This window comes from Octopus sinensis, linkage group LG14 (genome assembly GCF_006345805.1).
Source record: "Octopus sinensis linkage group LG14, ASM634580v1, whole genome shotgun sequence".
Taxonomy (NCBI): Eukaryota; Metazoa; Mollusca; class Cephalopoda; order Octopoda; family Octopodidae; genus Octopus; species Octopus sinensis.
The window spans coordinates 49,278,181-49,284,854 of record NC_043010.1 but is presented as its reverse complement, the minus strand read 5'-3'; positions in this window follow the sequence as shown (position 1 = coordinate 49,284,854).

Below are 6,674 nucleotides of genomic sequence, written 5' to 3'. Positions count from 1 at the left end.
GCTGGCAGAACCATTAGCACACCGGGCAAAATACGTAGCAGCATTACATCCATCTGTAAGTTCTGAGTTCAAATTCTGCTGAGGTTGACTTTGCCTTTCATTGACCACATAATGCTAACGATCCCCATTAAATCAAATCAGGATTTTAAAACAGATAAGAAACATTTTGCAGTGGGGAAGAAACATTTTATCATTTATAATTTCTACTTTAACCCTATGCCTGTTATAGTTATCATAATTGCCTATTTTGTTTGCTAATCTTTTGTTAATATATGCACTTATGATGGTGGCAAGCTGGCAGAACCATTAGCACACCGGGCAAAATACGTAGCAGCATTACATCCATCTGTAAGTTCTAAGTTCAAATTCTGCTGAGGTTGACTTTGCCTTTCATCCTTTCAGGGTCGATAAAATACGTATGAGTTGAGCACTGGGGTCAATGTAATTGACTACACCCTCCCCCTAGATTGCTGGCCTTGTGCCAAAATTTGAAATCAATACTATGCTAATCTTTAGTAATTTGGACGTACTGAAACTTTTTTCATCCTTTCATGCTTTTGGAATCAATAAAATAAGTACCAGATGAACATTGAGGTTGATGTAATCAACTTAACTCCTCCCATGAAATTTCTGGCCTTGTGTCAAAATTTGAAATCAATACATACATTTATTGCTGTGTGGTTAGGCATAAGTATAGCTGTGTGGTTAGGTACAGACTTAGTTGTATGGTTAAGAATTTCAGTTTGCAACTTCACAATTTCAGGTTCAGTCCCACTCTGAGACCCCTTGGACTTCTTTCAGTTTCTTATTTCTTTACTGCCCACAAGGGGCTATACACAGAGGGGATAACAAGGACAGACAAATGGATTAAGTCGATTATATCGACCCCAGTGCATAACTGGTACTTATTTAATCAATCTCGGTGGAATTTGAACTCAGAACGTAACGGCAAACAAAAGACCGCTAAGCATTTCAACCAGCATGCTAACGTTTCTACCAGCTTGGTGCCTTCTTTCAATTTCTGTCAACCAAAATCCCCTCACAAGCTTTGGTTAATGCAGAAACAAGGGATAGATGAGTGGTTTGTGAGAGCTGTACAAGACATTGTCAGTAAAGTGAGGGTTGACAATGAGTATAGCAATGAATTCAGTGTACAAGTAGGAGTTCACCAAGGATTAATCCTCATTCCCCTTTTGCACATCATAATTCTCTAGGCAATAACTGAAGAATTTAAGTCAGGCTATCCCTGGGAGTTCCTCTATGCTGATGACCATGTTCTTATAGATGAATCACCAACAGAACTGAAGAGAAACTTTCAGGGGTGAAAGTAAGTGTCTGGAATTAAAGGGCCTTTGATTTAATTAAGCAAAATTCAGTCTTAGTGAGCAGGAAAGCAGACAAATCAGATCCTTCAGGTAGATGGCCCTGCTCAATATAGAAAATGTAGAAAATGCGTAAGTAGAAAGTCGTTAAGGTGTACCTAGTGCGAGTTATGGACACATAAGAGGTGCAGAAATGTTAGAGGAAGGTTAACAAGGAAAATAGTCTGTGTGTAGCAGATGTACAGATACAATAAACACTAGTAATGTATAGGAAATATACTTCATCAAATGCCAGTGAGGTAAGCTAGAAGTAGTTCATAGCTTTTGTTATCTAGGTGACCAAATCAGCAGCGGAGGTGGATGATACATGCAAATGTAGCAGTCAAATGACGTGTCTTTAAGCTGGACACAACAATCCCATTTGAGTCATGCATAAGCTTGATAAATTGGTCCTGTAACTTGAGATGTTTCAGTATCAACTATGAACAAGTCACATAGCATGTTACACAATATAATGCTATACAACAAAATATAATACAATGGAGTTGTTACATGACAAATGCATATAGTCATACTATGAATAAAAGCTGTAGAAATGTCTATATTCTTTTCAAACTGTGTAGGAAGTTATAGTCAGAGACCATTACAACTCAGTAACTGATATTGGCCAAAAGTTATTGAGAGTTGGCATTTAAAAGATAGGCTCTTGGCCCATGCAAATCAATAAGTAGATGATGACAATTTTTTCATAAAAATTTTTTACAGATCATTCTAGCTCAAAGGCTGCTCTTGTTTATGATTGAAAATGCATATTTATACACTTGTAGCTCACTTGTACTTTTAACTCTCATAAGATAACCAGACTAGAAAGAAAATATCTAGGCTTTTGTTTGTTTATTGAAATCCCGATATTATTTCACAGAATTTAACTTACAGATTCATTTGTATCTTACAGATTAAACTAATTCAAGGCTTGTGGTGGATATTATAAAGGAGCTTTAAATTAAAGACTTAAAAAAAGAAACACTAAATTAACAATATTGCTATACTTTGGGTTCAAATTTTGGCACAAGGCCAGCAATTTTAGGGGAGGGTTAAATCAATTACACCAACCTCAGTGTTCAACTGGTACTTATTTTATCAACCCTGAAACGGTTGACCTTGGTGGAATTTGAACTTAGACTGTAAAGACAGATGAAATGCTACCAAGCCTTTTGCCCAGCATGCTAATGATACTGCCAGCTCAACGCCTTAATCTTGTTATATATAAAATTAATTAAATCATAATTACTTTATGGATCCGGCTGTATATTCAAAGGTCTTTTCGCATGGGGTGGAGGTACACAGGCCTGTTGACATTGACTTCCTAGATGTTTATTCCACTTGGGAGTCTATCCATCCATCTTCATTAGTCATAATTCCAAAAAGTCTCAAGAGGACAGAGACCTTAGATATACCCTCCAGAGAGTTCCATAAAAAGCACATGTTCTGGCTGGATCCCTCATAATGACCAACTAAAGCTATCAAGAATATTTAACCATATTGCTAGGGGTCTATTCTGAGGTCTTCTGCCAGTTGACTCTGCCCACAAAATCTGTCCTGCAATTCTTTCCTCAGATATTCTAACCATATGCTAGTGGTACTGACACTGTGAGCCATCAATACAAAGAAGTGCTCAACCTAGAGCAACTCTCTAACCTCTGAGCTATGTACTCAATCAGGATTATTTCAGCAACCAATGGGATTTTTGGAGAAACCTCATCTTGACCATTTGTATTCACAGTTGTATTCATTCGGTCCCTATTGAAAACTCTTGGCCATAAGAACAAAAACCGATTTGAAGGTTGTGAGTTTGGCATTTTTACCTACCAGCCTTCTTCTGACAACCAATTACTGTAGCTGGCATGTTACTGTTACCATCACCAGCAATTCTTGCATTCAATTCAATCTCTTGCCTTTTCCATCACACATTGAAACAGTCCAAAGGTACTTGAATTTCTTCATTTGCTTCAGTATGGCTCCAGTAACATATTAAGTGCACTAAGCAGGCTTTCTCAAGAGGAGCAACACCTCAGTCTTGCAACACTGATATTCATCCTTGCACACGTCAGTAAGCCTCTTAGGTGCATGCTGAAGATTACCTTCTAACAAGTGATATCACATTGTCTGCAAATATCAGCTGGCTGATATGACTTGCACCAATTTTGAAACCATTTCCATCATGGTTGCACATGTGAATCCAATTTATAAAGATTATGAAAAAGAGAAGTGACAGAGTCAGCCATTCATAAGGAAAGGCTTTGACTCATATCATTCACCAGAACAGAAATTCTATGACATTGGTGAGCTGGCAGAATTGTTAGCATGCCTGAGTTCAAATTTTGCCAAGGTCAACTTTGCAATTCATCCTTTCAGGGTTGATAAATTAAGTACCAGTGAAACACTGGGGTCAATGCAATTGATTTACCCTCTCTTAAATTGCTGACATTGTGCCAAAACTGAAATCATTTATACAGAGACTTCAAGACTAGAAGAAGTTGTCTGTTGATCCCAGACACCTGCAAAATCCTCCACAACATGTCTTACCACACACAGTCCTCTTTTTATAGTTGATGATGTGACTTTCATCATGAATGAATTACAGTTGACCAAATATCAACACCAAAGAGTTGAATGATAAATATTCATATATATCTTGTTGCATATTAGAAGGATTAATGTATATAGATAAGATGGTAATGGCAGGGCAGAAGATCAGAATGAACACAGGTGTTTTAGTATTACTTTATCTGAAACCGGATATTTACCTGATAGCTGATGTCTGAGACATTTGGAAGGTTAATTCTAGAAGACTATGGCTTCAGGCAAAGATAAATTACATGGTGAATTTGAATAGGTAAGCCTTTCTCTCTGTGGATCCTGATTTCATTTTAACCCTTCAGCATTCAGATTACTCTGCCAAATGTAATTCTTATTTATTTATATTGTTTTGAATTAATCATGCATTATTTTGTAACCTTGAGATTTCAATAATGGAACTATTTATTTTAGAATGACTTTGTAGGGGAGGTGTGAAAAACCAGATCTGGCCATTTTGAACAGAAAACAGGTAGAATATTTGGGCCTGATATGGCAAAATTCTTAGTATGTCAGGCAAAAAGAAGAACATCCCTGGAAGATAATGAGTGATCTGTAAGACATGCTATGAGTGTCACCCTTGGAAATGTAGTATTGTGCATCAAGAATTCCCCATCCACCCAGGACCAGACCATCAATCAAGAGTTCTACTGTGACATTTTGAGGTGTTTAAGGAAAGACATTTGGTGAAAGTGATTGAATCTGTGGAGCACAAAGAACTGGATCCTTCACTGAGCTCTCCTTGTTCATGAGTTTCTCACCCAAAACAACATAGTACTGCTTCCATAACCATCCTATGCACCAGGTTTTAGCACCTGTGGACTTCCATCTCTTCCCCAAGATGAAAATGCAGCTCAAAGGTCACCGTTTTAACACCGCTGTTGAGATCCAGAGTGAATCACAGAAGGTCTTTGACTCGCTCACAGAAAATGTCTTCCAGACCGGATTCCAAGAGTGGTAGGAATGCTGACATTAGTGTATTGCTGCACAAGGTAACTATTTCAAAGGAGAAGTTGTTAAAACTTAGGCAAACATAACTTGACCAGAAACCTTTTGGTACCATCTTGAAAAATGCAGTACGGTACAGTGCAGCCAACTGCCACTCACAAGTGAGTGTGATTTTGGCAGCTTCAACTGCTTATGAGCAGACATAGATACCTTTGATCCATCGGAACGTCCAAGATGTGACATTCAGTGGGGAGAGAGGGCTGCACTGGCACTTGGATGGGATGCATTTTCAGCTGAGTAGACTGAAGCAACATGAAATGAAGTGCCTTGCTCAAGGACACAACTTACAACCTGCTTTGGGAATTGAACCCACAAGCTTATAATTATGAGTTGAATACCTTAACTGCTAGGCCACACACTTTTCTAGAATAAAATAAGCATAAAGTATCTAATGAGACCACCTTTACAAATTTATCACTGTCTGGTAATGTGAGGAATAAATATTATTGGTGTTGATGTTGGAAGGAGTGCCAGTATAGAAGCTTTATCAGAGAGAGAGAGAGGGGGTGGAGAGAGAGAGAGAGAGAGAGAGAGAGAGAGAAAGCGGGTGGAAGAAAAAGAGGGGAAAAAGAAAGAAAGAAAAACAGCATTATCATATATATATATATGTATGTATGTATATAAATATATACATATATTTGACCTAACACAGTCAAGCCAGCAAAGGATTCTCTATGTAGTTGTTTGTCCTGCACAAAATAGCAGCTAAATTTCTTCAGCTTAAATCCTACTGTTAAGAAAAAAGCAAAGTATCTTGGCAAATGGATTCCTGAATATCCTAAAGAGACAGGATAATTATTGTAAGGGCATCTCTGATCACAAGCCTGTTTAGTCAGAGCTGACCTGGGGCTAAATAACAACAACAACAACATTAACAGTAAGAATTGTAGCAGCAGCAACAACTTACCTCATAAGTATCAGTTTCCAAATATTTCACTTTGGGAATGTTCAGTTAAAGAATATATGGCTATTTCATATGATACCCCACAACACTACAACACTACTTCTCACTTTTCTTGAAACTGGAATTTTCATCTTCTAAAAATATGGGAAAGTTTTATTAATATCTGTTATTCAAGCTAGGTGAGCAACATACATTAAAAGAAACTCTCACAATAAGACAAGTCTCTTGAAGCTCTTTCAAAACTTAATCATTGCACTTCCCTTATGTCACATCATGGGAAAGGTATGATACATAAATAATATAATAATGAAATTATTGTATACAGTGCTCAGGTGCACCACAACTTGTCAGAAAGTGCATATAAAGTACATGCAGTAATGTAGAAATGTCTGGAACGCGAACAATGTATGAGTCAGATACATGCTTGTGTGTGTATGGAGGGAAGAAAATCAAGTGTAGTGTTGGCGAATCTCAGGAAGCATGGAAGTTTTGAAGGATGCAGTGCTCCGACAACTAACAACCAATGCCGGCAGTTTGTTCCATGCTTCAGCAACTCTCAGCGTGAAAAAATGTTTCCTGAAGTCATGGGAGCTGTGCTGTTTTCTTACTTTGTAAATATGTCCACGGGTGTTAGATGGGTGGAGTTTGAAGAGGGGCTCAGAGTTATTGTTTGTGCGATGGTTGATAATTTTATGGGTGTCTGCCAAGTCAGCTGCCAGACGTCGGAGTTTCAATGTGTCCATGCCCAGGGAAGTAAGGCATTCAGGATATGGCAAATGCCTGATGGAGGGTATTCTTTTGGT